General features: G+C 41.6%; 1 pseudogene; it reads right to left on the bottom strand.

Moving 5' to 3' along the window:
- Positions 1–5,074: 5,074 nt before the first annotated feature.
- LOC121574744 lies at positions 5,075–17,303 on the bottom strand (annotated as a pseudogene).
- Between the last annotated feature and the right edge of the window lie 32 nt (positions 17,304–17,335).

Below are 17,335 nucleotides of genomic sequence, written 5' to 3'. Positions count from 1 at the left end.
ATCTTGTCCCTAACATCCTTGGAGAGCTCTTTGGTCTTGGCCATGGTGGAGAGTTTGGAATCTGATTGATTGATTGCTTCTGTGGACAGGTGTCTTTTATACAGGTAACAAACTGAGATTAGGAGCACTCCCTTTAAGAGTGTGCTCCTAATCTCAGCTCATTACCTGTATAAAAGACACCTGGGAGCCAGAAATCTTTCTGATTGAGAGGGGGTCAAATACTTATTTCCCTAATTAAAATGCAAATCAATTTATAACATTTTTGACATGCGTTTTTCTTGTTTTTATTCTGTCTCTCACTGTTCAAATAAACCTACCATTACAATTATATACTGATCATTTCTTTGTCAGTGGGCAAACGTACAAAATCAGCAGGGGATCAAATACTTTTTTCGCTCACTGTATAAAACAGGTATATTTTTGTAGGATATAGATGATGTAACATAGGATACATTTAACAAATAAATATTGGAGATGTATTAGAAGATTTTAAACTTCAGGGTACGGTGCTACATTTATCCACCAGGTGGCAGCTAGACCAACTAATTATTACACATTTCCATTGTGTTTGTGTGTGTCTGAGAGTTCACTTTGAATGTAGTAGTCAAAACCACCCATCAATATTGACCCGGTTGATTTTAGTAAGGCTTTTTCACGTAGCCTGGTCCCAGATTTGTTTGCTGTCTTGTCAGGCTATAGGTCACCTTTTCATCTGTCAAAGTCAGTATAGCGCTCCACAGTGGAGGTGTCATAATACCCATTAAACCTAGTGGTCAAAGAGGGAGATGGTTCCAATTGTTTTTCCACCATTCATTTTTCTCATAGGGGATTTTAGAAACACTTCTAATAAGGGCTGTGTTTCGGGTAGGCTTACCCTGGCGTGATGTTTTGATAACCATGTCAATCTAGCTGGGACAAGGTGACTTTTATCTATTTACTCTGATTCAAAAATGCTAATTAGCGTCCAAGTAGACATCATGCAAAACGACAAATCCCTGCAAGCTCCTTCACGTCATCTCTAGCTGACACCTTTGCTAACAAGTATTGTCAATGTAAAACTAGCACAAGACAGTTCCCAGAATTGTCCATTTAATTAAATGTAGCCAATTTATGAATTACTACATTTAGCTAACATTAGGTAGTTAATCCAGAGATTCTTACCTTTGTCTCGATTCAGCAGTCTTTTTTTTTGGGGGGGGTAAATACAGGTGACTATATTGATAAAAGTCACCATTGTCTGAGAGAGGTTTATATAGTTATCAAAACGTCACATCAGCGTAAGCCTATATGAAACACAGCCCCTATTTAAGTGTTTCTAAAATCCTCTATGGGAAAAATGAATGGTGTAAAAACAATTGGAACCATTTCCGTTTGGCCGCTAGGTTTTATAGGTATTATGACTCATGCTGTGGTACTCTATGGCATGCCTACCAACCCACTGTGCTTGGTAGTTGTAGTTCACATCTCTCAATTAAATCAGTGGATATTTATGCAATGAAGACATTTGTGATTCTTAAGGGTCTGTAACAATACTTTTCACTGTAATGTGCGTCAGTGGTCATGAATGACTCTCCTCCTCACACACTTATTTTTTTCTATCGCTCAATTTTTAGGAATGACTCCGCATAGCCTGGTCCCAGTTCTGTTTGTGCTGTCTTGTTTAGTGTGACAATGACCATAGGATTTGGCAAGATAACACAAACAGATCTGGCAGCAGGCTAGGTTCCGCATATTTTTTAGTGCAAATGTTTATCATCATCCGTAGACGATCAGATACACCGCAGCACAGTGTTATTATGGCCATACAGTAAACATTGCTACGTTATGCCATGGCTTTCAACTGTAAATACCAGGGTTGGCGTCAGTTCCATTTCAATTGACCCCAATCCTGGTAGATAATAGTTTATCTGTACTGTACATATGCACACAGAGTAAATGGATATTCCACAAGTCACTATAATTCAATTTTTATGTCCATAATTGAATATAATACCATGTATTTCATGAGCAAGTTGACACCATTGTAAAACTCATGCATTCACTCGCCTATTACTATATAAGGACACATCGTTATTGTATCTTGGGGCTTTGGGGGGTGCTGTTGTATCTTAGGTAAAATTGGCCTGCAATTGGGTGCTATGTAGTAACCAATGTAAAGGGTGGGGGTGTGGGGTACCTTTCTTTTAAATGTATTGAAAATATATGTATTGTTTGTATAATGTGCTTGACAATGCCTATGATATAAACAAAGTCACAGCTTACTATTATGAGCTTATAGTAAGTTAGTTATCCAGCAGCTGCTAGCTTTATTTATTTAATCACTGCCATTTAGTTGTTTTCTGTTGCTTTTGGTGGGGAGGGCAAGGAAATGTGATTAGAACAAAAATGAACCTATAACTCAGCTTTTATAGCTAGATCATGCTGATAGAAACATGCAGGGCTTGCAATTGATTGTACTATTCAGTTAGTCAAGGCAAAGATTTACTGTGTATCACACACAGCTACAAACCTAGCCAAAGAAGAGACTGGGTTGATAAAGTTGGAAAAGCAGATATTGTCAGATTTGTCATTGCTTAAGCTTTATTTGACGAGCTTCTACCAGGGTATCCTCATGCAATAACTTTCATGTATTAAATATATCTCTAGGTTAGCTTCGTCATGTCATAGAATATGGTCTCAGCAGCACATTGAACGCACAACACTGAAGACAATCTATGATGTCGCTATACACCATGAATGTTTTGGATGTTTCATGTCAATTTGTGTCCACGTACAGTAACTCACTGTTGTTGTTCAATACCCATGTAGTTGTTAGTATTGGAATTCACTACCTGATTGTTTTTCCCCCTCTCCATTTTGTATTGCGTTGGAAGTGTTCTATGTCACACCTGAACTATGTAAGATGTATTTACTCAGAGCTATAGAATAAAGTGATAGAACATGTTTTTCATTTCAATCTTAATGTTCCACATTGTGCCCTGCTTAATGTGTTAACTGCACTGATTTGAGGGAGGGACACACTCTGCATTGCTCAATGTTTACAGACAGCAGTCTTCCACCAACAAAGGAGTGGTCGTACAAGCTGACCTACAGCCCTCCTATAGTACACAAACACCGACCATGAACTGAGGTAAACTGTACTTGTTTCGTAGGACGCCTTTGTCCAACAGCCAGTAAAAACAGGAGGGATTGAAAACGAAAACGAGAAGTATCAAATTTCTTGGAACACAGCTACAGTTGAAGTCGGAAGTTTACATACACTTAGGTTGGAGTCATTAAAACTCGTTTTTTCAACCACTCCACAAATTTCTTGTTAACAAACTATAGTTTTGACAAGTCGGTTAGGACATCTACTTTGTGCATGACACAAGTCATTTTTCCAACAATTGTTTACAGATTATTTCACTTATAATTCACTGTATCACAATTCCAGTGGGTCAGAAGTTTACATATACTAAGTTGACTGTGCCTATAAACAGCTTGGAAAATTCCAGAAAATGTCATGGCTTTAGAAGCTTCTGATAGGCTAATTGACATCATTTGAGTCAATTGGAGGTGTACCTGTGGTTGTATTTCAAGGCCTACCTTCAAACTCAATGCCTCTTTGCTTGACATGGGAAAATCTAAATAAATCAGCCAAGACCTCAGAAAAGAATTTGTAGACCTCCACAAGTCTGGTTCATCCTGGGGAGCAATTTCCAAATGCCTGAAGGTACCACGTTCATATGTACAAACAATAGTACGCAAGTATAAACACCATGGGACCACGCAGACATCATACCGCTCAGGAAGGAGACGCCTTCTGTCTCCTAGAGATGAATGTACTTTGGTGCGAAAAGTGCAAATAAATCCCAGAACAACAGCAAAGGACCTTGTGAAGATGCTGGAGGAAACAGGTACAAAAGTATCTATATCCACAGTAAAACGAGTCCTATATCGACGTAACCTGAAAGGCCGCTCAGCAAGGAAGAAGCCACTGCTCCAAAACTGCCATAAAAAAGCCAGACTACGGTTTGCAACTGCACATGGGGACAAAGATCGTACTTTTTGGAGGAATGTCCTCTGGTCTGATGAAACAAAAATATAACTGTTTGGCCATAATGACCATCGTTATGTTTGGAGGAAAAAGGGAGTTGCTTGCAAGCCGAAGAACACCATCCCAACCGTAAAGCACAGGGGTGGCAGCATCATGCTGTGGAGGTGCTTTGCTGCAGGAGGGACTGGTGCACTTCACAAAATAGATGGCATCAAGAGGAAGAAAAATTATGTGGATATATTGAAGAAACATCTCAAGACATCAGTCAGGAAGTTAAAGCTTGGTCGCAAATGGGTCTTTCAAATGGACAATGACCCCAAGCATAATTCCAAAGTTGTGGCAAAATGGCTTAAGGACAACAAAGTCAAGGTATTGGAGTGGCCATCACAAAGCCCTGACCTCATTCCTATAGAATATTTGTGGGCAGAACTGAAAAGCGTGTGCGAGCAAGGAGGACTACAAACCTGACTCAGTTACACCTCTGTCAAGGAATGGGCCAAAAATCACCCAACTTATTGTGGGAAGCTTGTGGAAGACTACCTGAAACGTTTGACCCAAGTTAAACAATTTAAAGGCAATGCTACCAAATACTAATTGAGTGTATGTAAACTTCTGACCCGCTGGGAATGTGATGAAAGAAATAAAAGCTGAAATAAATCATTCTCTCTACTATTATTCTGACATTTCACATTCTTAAAATAAAGTGGTGATCGTAACTGACCGTAACTGAGGAAATTTTTACTGGGATTAAATGTCAGGAATTGTGAAAAACGGAGTTTAAATGTATTTGGCTAAAGTGTATGTAAACCTCCGACTTCAACTGTACATAAGCAGATGAACGGTGAAGTTGTGGCTGTGTTATGGAAACACCTACTTTTGAAAGGGATGTGTTCTGAATGTTTAACTTTCAAAAATGTATTTTTTCACCCAGTGACCTGTGTGTGAAAAGACTGGTGGAAGCACAACTGGCATCATTACCCAATACAATAAGCCACATCATCCTGTTGGTCCGATGAAAAGAGACAGAGGATGGTGTGATGAGGTCTAGGGTTTGTATTCTCTCCCACACACACACACCTGTTTCAGACACGTTGGCCACCTGCCAACCTGGCCATGGCAAGTATATTGAGGCAGTGTGTGTTTGGATATCGAACCTGCTCCCCTCGTTGCCGAGTTTACAGTCAGGTCTTCATTAATAACACACACAGACTACACACACCAGTCACGCAGGAGTCAGGCTTGGGTACCTGAACAGGTAACAAACATTCATTCACAGGTAAAACATGAAACACATAGTTACTGGACTGACTTTACGTATAGAATCCAGATGCATAGAGCAGTGCTTCCCAACCCTGGTCCTTGTGTACACCCAACAGTACACATTCTCGTTGCAGCCCTGACAAAGACACCTCATTCAACTCATTGAGGGCTTGATGATTAATTGACAAGTTGAATCATGTGTGCTTGTCCAGGATTACAATAAAAATGCTTACTGTTGGGGGTTCTCGAGGACCAGGGTTGGGAAACACTGCCATAGAGAACCATGCATTACTCAAGTTGAGTTCGACTCCATTAGAGACATCAATAAATGCATGAAACACACCATAGTTGTAGATATACTTCTCTATCCCAAGGGATGAGTAATGTTCAAGTGTTTTCACAGTTTAGTGCATGTTCTAAGGTCCCTGACTGAGAATGTCTTTATTTAACTAGGTAAGATGAGAACACGTTCTCTTTTACAATATTTACCTGGCCAAGGCCTTTAAGCTACAGACCACTGTCTAGTTCGTACAACTTGGGAGTTTCCACATCTAGATAAAAGAGATAGGAATAAGCTCCACCTCATCTTCCAATGGGCTTATGAGCGCAGGAAGTTAAGGGCGTAGGAGCTAATGAGCAGTGGAGATCATCATGCACCAGAGCATTCTAGAACATTCACATTTTTCTTGAGGAAGTGACACATTTCATATGTCCTATGATAGGTGGAGGTAGCAATCTTAGAACTCAAATGTTAGTGCACGAGAACGACAGATACGGAAAATGCCCTTTTCTTCAAGATCAAATGTCAACAGATGTTTTGTAGTCATACAAAACTCAAGAACACTTGAGTATTGTTGTTTGCATAAGGTTCAATTTTGTGAAGGGAGTTGAGAAAAGACAAAAAATCAAAATGCAGGAAATAAACAAGTAATTGTGTCTGAGGCCTCTATCAGTGTTGATCTAATGCTACTAACAAAACTAACTCAATCTATTGCATTGGCACAATTCTCTTGACGGCCTCTAAAACATCTTCATTCTCCACTTTGTTGCCAAACTCCTTCTCCCTGTGCTCCAAAAGAATACCCTGAGGAGCAAAAAAGACAACATTAATTTAAAAAGGGACCTACATAATACCAAACAAGCTCACAACACAACAATGATGCTCTCTGTCCATTCGTTTTCATTAAATCATGTTTGTATCCATATTGTCCTGCTGATGGCCACTGATTACTAAGGAGTTGATAACAGATACAAAGTGTGTGTTGGCAGTTTGAGTCTAACAGCTCCAATCAATGATTCCCAGCTGTGGCTGAGCCCACTCCATTGATGCACAGCCCTGTATGTGTGTGTGTGGTACCTGGTTCCCCGCTCCGATGACAAACACGCCTCCCAGGACAAAGCCCTCCCCCAGCATGTTGCCCTGGTAACCAGCCTTCCAGGCCCGCATGAAGTTCTGCCACACCCCCTGACGGATGAACCCCAGCCCCCCCATCTTCCTCTGTAGCGGGCCGTAGAAGTGGTGCTGCAAGGGACACGAGCAAAACAATCAATCAGTCAGTCAGTCCTTGGAGAAAATAAAACTTGAAACAAAGTCAGGCACAGACAATGGGCACACTATATCTACACCAGAGCATGTGAGCGAAGTTGAGCTGTCGGAAATTCCGCTCTGTATCCTTTCCAACCGCCGCTCCGCACTCACAGGAAAAAAAATGGCGCTCCAAATTCGATCCATTCATTAAAATCACAATTTAACCAACACCCATATATTTTTGTGACTACCTGGACCTACCAATTGGTTTTGAAGTACTGAAACCAAACCATATCGATTTGAATGAAAAGTATTTGAATAAACATGAAAAGGTGAATGTAAGAAGTGCACATCATTTCAAATAGGCTAAATGTCATATTAAACAGCATATAAACACTAAATAGGTCAAGAGCCAGACATGGAGCCTAAGAAGGAACAAATTATTTAGGCTATATTATTTCAAGGCTATAGCCTACAAATAAATACATTGTGAAGCATTTGCGAGTGTGACACACTAGGCTGGTATGGACATAAAGCGCTCAGCATTTAAACAACATTTCGTTGTATTCAATCATTTTAGTCTATAAATTGCGCATATAGGCTGTGACTTACTTAGAAAAAAAAAAGAAAAAAAAAAGACTTATTAGTGCCTTTGAATTCATTTTTAGAAACACGAGTTTGGCCAGTCTGTGGCTTCAGGCTCATCCGATGGTGCCTGGAGAGCCGGCCAGCAGCGGAGAATATCCGCTCCACACTTGTAGAGCCACTGGGGATGCTAAACATCCTTTTGGCCACTCTTGCCAGGCTGGGCAGAGATGCAGAGTTTTTTTAATTTTTTTCCTATAGGTAGGCGTAAAGGTTTTTAGGCAAAATAACCCAATCAAAACAGAAAGCTCCTTGAACGTGGGAATATGCCAGGCCTATTGGGCCAAAATCAATTATGGCCTATTGTATAGATAATAGAACGAAAAGTTGAAGAGATCTGATTTTTTGTTTAGAAATACTTTGCTACAATGACACAGTTATCTACCCACCTCGTTCCTTTCTTTTAGCATGTACACGTAGTAAGTAAAGCATCGTGCTTTCGGGATATGTGTCTTCAGATTCCACAATGATTCTTTAGTTGTGGACACTAAATCACTGCACTCCCTCTCTTGCTCTTGGTCCTCATCTTTGTAAGTCAGTTTATTTATGAAAATATTTAGCGACCTCCATGACAGTAGCTAAAACAAGGGGCTATAGCAGCACACAAGTAGACTACAAATGCATGCTGGGCCGGGCATGCCCTGAGCTCGTGAAGTGAGCGCTACTGGAGCGAAATTGGAGCGGGCGAGAATGCCGAAGCTCCAGCCTTTGGGAATCTCGCTCCGTGCTCCAGTCAAATTGGGAATGCTCCTCTCCAGCTACACTCACATACTCTGATCTACACATGGTTTAGCTCCTCTCCTTCATGGCAGGCCTATGTAGTGATCTATTCAAACATGTTCACAGTTCTTTCAGGCCAGTGCAGATGAAGGAAAGGAGGAGACAAGGAGAGGAAGCCTTTGTTAAACTATTGAGATGCACCCATAGAGCGTCAGGTCAGTCTCACCTTCACGTCTACATAGATGTCCCCAGCAAAGTGAGGTCGGAAGTCCTCGATCTCCGTGCCAATGTTCTCCTTCACCACGGCAACCAGAGGGACACCAAGCTCCTCAAGCTGGGTCTTCAGAGAGGACAGCTCAGAGGCCTCCTACACAGACAATTAGTACAATTCCAATAATAGGATGGGGCCTCGTTTATTTGGAATTTAGGCCTGCAGATTTTGCCTAATGCATACAGCGGAATCTACACAACAACAACATATGGTGTGGAATAGACTTGAATTAAGACCATTTCTGAAATAGTAAAAAAAAAGCTGACTATACTGTAAAGTATCAGTAACATCATCACTTCACCTCTCTGCACAAAAATCATCCGGGCCGTCGTACAGCCATGACTACTGCTCCTGTCTTCTCCCACAGAGTTTTGGCCTTCATGGTCTTCTCATCTGCAGGACACACACACACATACACATACACATTATACACAGCACATACATAAAAAAAAACTCTGGGCCCTAATGTATGGCTCAGAGTTTTTCCTGAATACATGACCAAGAATAACTCCAAGCCTGCAGTGTGTTACATGTACAGTGCCATCAGAAAGTATTTATACCCCTTGACTTTTTCCACTTTGTGTTACAAAGTGGTATTAAAATTTATTTAATCGTCATTTTTTTGTCAACAATCAACACACAATACTCTGTAATGTCAAAGTGGAAGAAAAATTCTAACATAAAAAAGAAAAAAGAAACGAATATATCTGGATTAGATAAGAATTCAACCACTTGAGTCAATACATGTTAGAATCACCTTTTGGCAGTGATTACAGCTATGAGTCTTTCTGGGTAAATCTCTAAGTGCTTTCCACATCTGGATTGTGCAACATTTGCCCATTATTATTTTCTAAATTCATCAAGCTCTGTCAAATTGGTTGTTTATCATTGCTAGACAAACATTTTCAGGTCTTGCCATAGATTTTCAAGCAGATTTAAGTCAAAACTGTAACTAGGCCACTCAGGAACATTCATTGTCTTCTTGGTAAGCAACTCCAGTGTAGATCTGGCCTTGTGTTTTAGGTTATTGTCCTGCTGAAAGGTGAATTAATCTCCCAATGTCTGGTGGAAAGCAGACTGAACCAGGTTTTCCTCTAGGATTTTTCCTATGCTTAGCTCCATTCCATGTATTTTTTATCCTGAAAAACTCCCCATACCTTAATGATTACAAGCATACCCATAACATGATGCAGCCACCACTATGCTTGAAAATATGGAGAGCGGTACTCAGTAATGTGTTGTATTTGCCCCAAACATAACACTTTGTATTCAGGATAAAAAGTGTATTGCTTTGCCACATTTTTGGCAGTTTACTTTAGTGTCTTGCTGCAAAAAGGATGCATGTTTTGGAATATTTTTTATTCTGTACAGGCTTCCTTCTTTTCACTCTGTCAATTAACGTAGTATTATGGAGTAACTACAATGTTGTTGATCCATCCTCCCTTGTCTTTGTGGTCGAATCTGTTTGAAATTCACTGCTCGACTGAGGGACCTTAGAGATAATTGTATGTGTGGGGTATAAAGATGAGGTAGTCATTCAAAAGCCATGTTAAACACTATTATCGCACACAGAGTGACGCCATGCAACTTGTGACTTGTTAAGCAATTATTTTTACTCCTGAACTAATTTAGGCTTGCCATAATAAAGGGGTTGAATAATTAGACTTTCAGCTTTTCATTTTTCATGAATTTGTAAAATTTTCTAAAAACGTTATTACACTTTCATATTATGTGGTATTGGGTGTAGGCCAGTGACAAAAGATCTCTTAAATTCAGGCTGTAACACAACAAAATGTGGAAAAAGGGGTGTGAATTCTTTCTGAAGGCACTGTATAAAGACTGGGTTAAACGCATGGATAAATGTGTTTAGTAAGGAGCGTAATAGTTTTACATCATGTTCCCTCTTTACATTAAGCCCTTGTTACATGGAGGGAAAATTGCATAGGATAGGCTAGCTCATTTAAATACTGCTTTTTACTGAGGGTTCTCAAAGTGCTTTACATTTAGTGGGAGTTTTATAGCCTACCATGTATGGCCGAGGATTTAGCCTGTGGACAGTTGAGCATTCACTCATGTCTTAGCCACATTACAATAACCTACAGTGCATTCGGAAAGTATTCAGACCCCTTGAATTTTTCCACATTTTGTTACGTTACAGCCTTATTCTAAAATGGAGTAAATTGTGACAAAGCAAAAACAGGTTTTTAGAAATGTTTGCAAATGTATAAAAAATTAAAAACAGAAATACCTTATTTACATAAGTATTCAGACCCTTTACTCAGTACTTTATTAAAGCACCTTTGGCAGCGATTACAGCCTCGAGTTTTCTTGGGTATGACGCTACAAGCTTGGCACACCTGTATTTGGGGAGTTTCTCCCATTCTTCTCTGAAGATCCTCTCAAGCTCTGTCAGGTTGGATGGGGAGCGTCGCTGCACAGCTATTTTTAGGTCTCTCCAGAGATGTTAGATCGGGTTCAAGTCCGGGCTCTGGCTGGGCCACTCAACGACATTCAGAGACTTGTCCCGAAGCCACTCCTGCGTTGTCCTGTTGGAAGGTGAACCTTCACTCAGTCTGAGGTCCTGAGCACTCTGGAGCAGGTTTTCATCAAAGATCTCTTCGTACTGCTCCGTTCATCTTTCCCTCGATCCTGACTAGTCTCCCAGTCCCTGCCGCTGAAAACATCCCCACAGCATGATGCCGCCACCACCATGCTTCACCATAGGGATGTTATTGGCCAGGTGATGAGCAGTGCCTGGTTTCCTCCAGATGTGACGCTTGGCATTCAGGCCAAATAGTTCAATCTTGGTTTCATCAGACCAGAGAATCTTGTTTCTCATGGTCTGAGAGTCCTTTAGTTTACTTTTGGCAAACTCCAAGCGGGCTGTCATGTGCCTATTACTGAGGAGTGGCTTCCGTCTGGCCACTCTACCATAAAGGCCTGATTGGTGGAGTGCTGCAGAGATGGTTGTCCTTCTAGAAGGTTCTCCCATCTCCACAGAGGAACTCTTGCGCTCTGTCAGAGTGACTATTGGGTTCTTGGTCTCCTCCCTGACCAAGGCCCTTCTCCCCCGATTGCTCAGTTTGGCCGGGCGGCCAGCTCTAGGAAGGGTCTTGGTGGTTCCAAACTTCTTCCATTTAAGAATAATGGAGGCCACTGTGTTCTTGGAGACCTTCAATGCTGCAGACATTTTTTGGTACCCTTCCCCAGAGCTGTGCCTCGACACAATCCTGTCTCGGAGCTCTAAGGACAATTCCTTCGACCTCATGGCTTGGTTTCTGCTCTGACATGCACTGTCAACTGTGGGACCTTATATAGACAGGTGTGTGCCTTTCCAAATCATGTCCAATGAATTGAATTTACCACAGGTGGACTCCAATCAAACTCAAGGATGATCAATGGAAACAGGATGCACCTGAGCTCAATTTCGAGTCTCATAGCAAAGGGTCTGAATACTTATGTAAATAAGGTATTTCTGTTTTTTATTTTTCTATACATTTGCAAAAATTTCTAAAAACCTGTTTTCGCTTTGTCATTATGGGGTATTGTGTGTAGATTGATGAGGAAAAACATTTATTTAATCAATTTTAGAATAAGGCTGTAACGTAACAAAATGTGGAAAAAGTGAAGGGGTCTGAAAACCTTTCGAATGCACTGTTTATAGGCTAATACAAAGAATGGGGCTTTCACTGGGGATGCAAGTTTAATTGTTTGTAAACATATGGACTGAAAAGATATGGACAGATGACAAGCTCTGCCGATGTAGAGGAAGGAAGCTGGTTTTAGCCTTGCACTGTGATGTCACCTTTCCTGAGACTTTAAGTAACTTTGACTGACCATCAAGGGTTAAGGTTTGGAAAACTGGTTAAATTCCTTGTCATGTTGTTGGTCCAAATTCACGGCCTGTGCAATGCCTCTATGTGGTGGTAGAATAGGTGAACCAGGGCCATCGTACCGTCTCCAGTGGAGCGGAGGTCTGCGTCCTCCAGGTACTCCAGCGAGGCCTGGGCAGCCTTGGTCAGACACAGGTCAGTATTAGCCAGGAAGATCCCTGCGATGGCTGCTCCTAAGGCCCCCAGACCCAGAGACCAAATCCCCATCTCAAACAGCTCCACCTCGAGGACGGAGGACAACACTGCAGACAAAGACAGGAGAAGACAAACATGATTATCAAAGTGATTTACAAAATATATTTTTCTTAGGAAAGAAGAAACACAGGAACCAGACCTAGAGGAGTGAGGGGGAGGGGGGCTCCTACTCTGGTTGGCCACACTTATGATTTCTCGTTTAGTCAGTTCATGGGACTTTACCGTTAGTAGCTAGGTTTCCATCCAATAAGCGACAGATTTTCATGCAAATATTCTACAATCCGCATAAATACAAAATGCCAGAGATGTGTTTCCATCAAATTGACTGGTGTTGCGGATAAAAAGCTGTGCGTGACGAAGTAGTGCACATAAAAATGAAATGTGCGGTTAAATTCCCATGTACTGAATAAAAAAGTAAATGGGTTTCCAGTGCGGGTAGGCTACCTAAATGATGAGATTATTATAGACAAAATAGCGAGATTGCTTGGCTGCCGTTTTGACAAACAAAATCATTGATGTCACCAGAATAAGACTCTCAATATTTATTGGAAAGCAGCATCAAGCTCATCAACGTGCACTTTCACCACTCTGTGAAGTTCATCATAACTTATTTCATTTGTAGCCTAATAAACTGGATGCTTTCCCGAGTCGTTGTGGGAGGAACACACAACACATCATCGCGTGACTCCAAGTTTGCTTCAATATGATGGTTATTATATCGATATTTGCGCATAAAAGGCGTTTCCACAGCTATTTCTCGCATAATCAATTTTACCGACACAAAAAAACATCGCACCTTGTCTAGCGTATTTTGTTTTGTTGGAAAGTTTACCAACATATTTCCTGTGTCCATCAGGCCTGTCGTGACATTTGTTATCCGACATGTACTTTATTTGCATAAAAAGGTTAGATGGAAAGGGAGAAGCAACAGTCCTAGGCATGGGTTGGGGGGAGGTCAGGGTCACTGATCTAGGCCGTAAGATTAACTGGGAGACAAGTCAAGGGACCTTTAAGTTACTCCATGCAACATACAGTTGCCACTAGAGAGAGATAATGTAATGCTGCTCCTTGCCTGATTTGGGCTTGTTAGTGTCAGGGCTGGATGAGGCTGAGCTGTGGTAAAAGGCAGCAGTCTGGATTCTCAGAGAGGGGAGTCTGGCTGAAGGGGTGGTAGAGGGCTGCCTGTTGTGTGTGATGCCCCCCAGAGGCAGTGCAGAGTCTGAGATAGCCTCCATCTGGCCCTTGGGGCTGTAGCTTAGGGCCTGGACCAGGGCCATGGTGACTGTGTAAACACAGCCTACCAGAGCTCTCACGCTCTCTCTGACTCTTACAAACCACCCTCAGCCATTCTCTGGAAAGACAACTAAAAAACAGAAGCCTTTACCGTGAGTGTGAAATCATTTGTGTTTGAAAGTTGGCGTTGGCATGGGCACATGCCAATGACTGTTAGGAAGTAGTGACTGAGGTTAAAACAGTAGGCTAAAGACTCTGGGGACATGTAGTTTAAATGTGTACTGTTGACAAAAAAAGGAAAAACTACAGTTTCACTGTGTGTAAAACTCTCACTCTCGTCAGTGTTGTCTGGGTGAGGCAAGCGATATCAATTACTGTGAAGTTGAAGGTGTGTCCTGACTGAGTATAATTCAGTTGCTCCTAGATGCTGATCTAAGGTCAGTGTTGCAATGATTCCTCTATGATTATGACATATGGAGGGTAAACTGATCCTAGATCTGTGCCTAGAGGCCACGTCTAACCACAGTGTCATGGCAGCTCAAATTTCATTAGGCATTGTCTAATGAATGACAGTAAACCTGCTCGTCTACTTTCCATGTCCTCAAAATAAAACTGATACATGACTTATGCAGGATAAGTAAACAAACCATATGAGCTGCTCAGTTGGTTTCGTCTTATCTTAAGTAGACTATCAAACTGTATTGTACAAGACACAGTATGTGGTTATACAGTTGTGTGTGACTGACTCTCTCACACACACACACACACACACACACACACACACACACACACACAGCTCATCACTAAGCTAAGGATCCTGGGACTAAACACCTCCCTCTGCAACTGGATCCTGGACTTCCTGACGGGCCGCCCCCAGGTGGTAAGGGTAGGTAACAACACATCTGCCACACTGATCCTCAACACGGGGGCCCCTCAGGGGTGCGTGCTCAGTCCCCTCCTGTACTCTCTGTTCACCCATGACTGCATGGCCAGGCACGACTCCAACACCATCATTAAGTTTGCCGACGACACAACAGTGGTAGGCCTGATCACCGACAACGATGAGACAGCCTATAGGGAGGAGGTCAGAGATCTGGCCGTGTGGTGCCAGGACAACAACCTCTCCCCTCAACGTGACCAAGACAAAGGAGATGATTGTGGACTACAGGAAAAAAAAGAGGACTGAGCACGCCCCCATTCTCATCGACGGGGCTGTAGTGGAACAGGTTGAGAGCTTCAAGTTCCTTGGTGTCCACATCACCAACGAACTATCATGGTCCAAACACACCAAGACAGTCGTGAAGAGGGCACGACAAAGCCTATTCCCCCTCAGGAGACTAAAAAGATTTGGCATGGGTCCTCAGATCCTCAAAAAATTCTACAGCTGCACCATCGAGAGCATCCTGACTGGTTGCATCACCGCCTGGTATGGCAACTGCTTGGCCTCTGACCGCAAGGCACTACAGAGGGTAGTGCGTACGGCCCAGTACATCACTGGGGCAAAGCTCCCTGCCATCCAGGACCTCTATACCAGGCGGTGTCAGAGGAAGGCCCTCAAAATTGTCAAAGACTCCAGCCACCCTAGTCATAGACTGTTCTCTCTGCTACCGCACGGCAAGCGGTACCGGAGTGCCAAGTCTAGGTCCAAAAGACTTCTCAACAGCTTCTACCCCCAAGCCATAAGACTCCTGAACAGCTAATCATGGCTACCCGGACTATTTGCACTGCCCCCCACCCCATCCTTTTTACGCTGCTGCTACTCTGTTAAGTATTTATGCATAGTCACTTTAACTCTACCCACATGTACATATTACCTCAACTACCTCAACTAGCCGGGTGCCCCCGCACATTGACTCTGCAACGGTACCCCCCTGTATATATAGCCTCCCTACTGTCACTTTATTTTACTGTATATATAGCCTCCCTACTGTCACTTTATTTTACTTCTGCTCTTTTTTTCTCAACACTTTTTTGTTGTTGTTGTTTTATTCTTACTTTTTTTGTTTAAAATAAATGCACTGTTGGTTAAGGGCTGTAAGTAAGCATTTCACTGCAATGTCTGCACCTGTTGTATTCGGCGCATGTGACCAATAAAATTTGATTTGATTTGATTTGAACCTAATGCCTCAGACCACAGCTTACAAAGTTAATCCTCTTTCCTCTTGTATAAGCAAGATGGGCCATAACATACAATGTTACAGGCAGTAGGCTACACAACAATAAATCATCAGTATAGTCAATTGAGCATAGTTATTAGCATATGAATACAAACAACATACTGTTACTGTATTGTCATGACTAGCTTAGATGTGAATTTTTCAAGATATGGATCATTCAGGTTCTCTGAACACTATGAACATGACATTCTAAAATTGTCCACCAAATGCTTAGGCCTACATGCATTGAATATATGTGAAACCAGACTATTATTTTTAAACTCATTTCATTTTCAAACATCGATTCATATATCAATCACCCACTGAAGGTTTGCACTCACTTGAGAAATGCCCCTCAAGTTCAGCTCATTCAATTCCAGGTAGGTACTCTGTTCTGCACTTCACTGTGACTTGACAGTCTTGACTAACTACTGCAGTTTGACTTTCACTTCTCAGAGAGACGACAAATGCCTAAACCCTAATGATAACAGCAGCCAATAAAGACTACCTGCCAGCTGTCATGAACTGGACTTGACTGGATTCATTGGATACCATGTAGATAGATAGTGAAAAGGAATGTTTACATTGTATAAGTCAATAGTTAAGCTACGGTGACAATGAGTGGAGAAACTGAATGTTATTGACAATGAAAATATGAGGACATAGGGCCTATTATTATCATGACAAAGATGAAATGGAAAGTTAACTAGTTACAGATCTACAGTAAATATTGATTGAATTATGCACCTTCTTATTCCTTGTCTTTCAGCTTATTTCAAACGGTGTGACAAATTATTAAATGAGGCTTTTCATGCAAACCCTACCAAGACAATTTTGCAAAGCTCAACTCATGCATTTTGACATAGCTAGTTAACGTTAGCTAGCCTTTTTGATAAGCAACCTTCAGGATGCACTACAGACAATCATGTTGACTGGTAACAGTGGCAAGTGGTATTATAAAGTGAGCTTTACTAGCTAGATAACTAAATTGCAGTATGGTATTCTTTGATTTATGCATTAAATAGGACACGTAGAAGTTAGTAATAGCAATGACACTGTAGTTTTTCTACTTTGTTGACTTCACCTGTGGCTATCTCGCTAGTTAGCTGGCTATCTGGGTTAGCTAAGCTAGCTAGCTAGATTCTGGCTGCATGATGACGTTAACAAGTTAGCTTGCAGATTGAAATAATATGGGTCTGAATGCTCGCAACATGTTTAACAATATTTCAAATAATGTATATTAAAGGTATGATACTCACAAATATTGTGTTGACGGAGGAGAGTGCAGTAGAAACGTCTCCGTTCAAATGATCTAAATGTGTGGTAGGCGTATCAGTCGAGCCAGATAAATGGATTAGTCATTGCAGGGAAAACTAATTATATTTTAGTCATTTAGCA

Source organism: Coregonus clupeaformis, chromosome 1 (assembly GCF_020615455.1).
Source record: "Coregonus clupeaformis isolate EN_2021a chromosome 1, ASM2061545v1, whole genome shotgun sequence".
NCBI lineage: Eukaryota > Metazoa > Chordata > Actinopteri > Salmoniformes > Salmonidae > Coregonus > Coregonus clupeaformis.
Note: the sequence above shows the minus strand (reverse complement) of the source record. Positions and strands in the feature narration are given on the sequence as shown.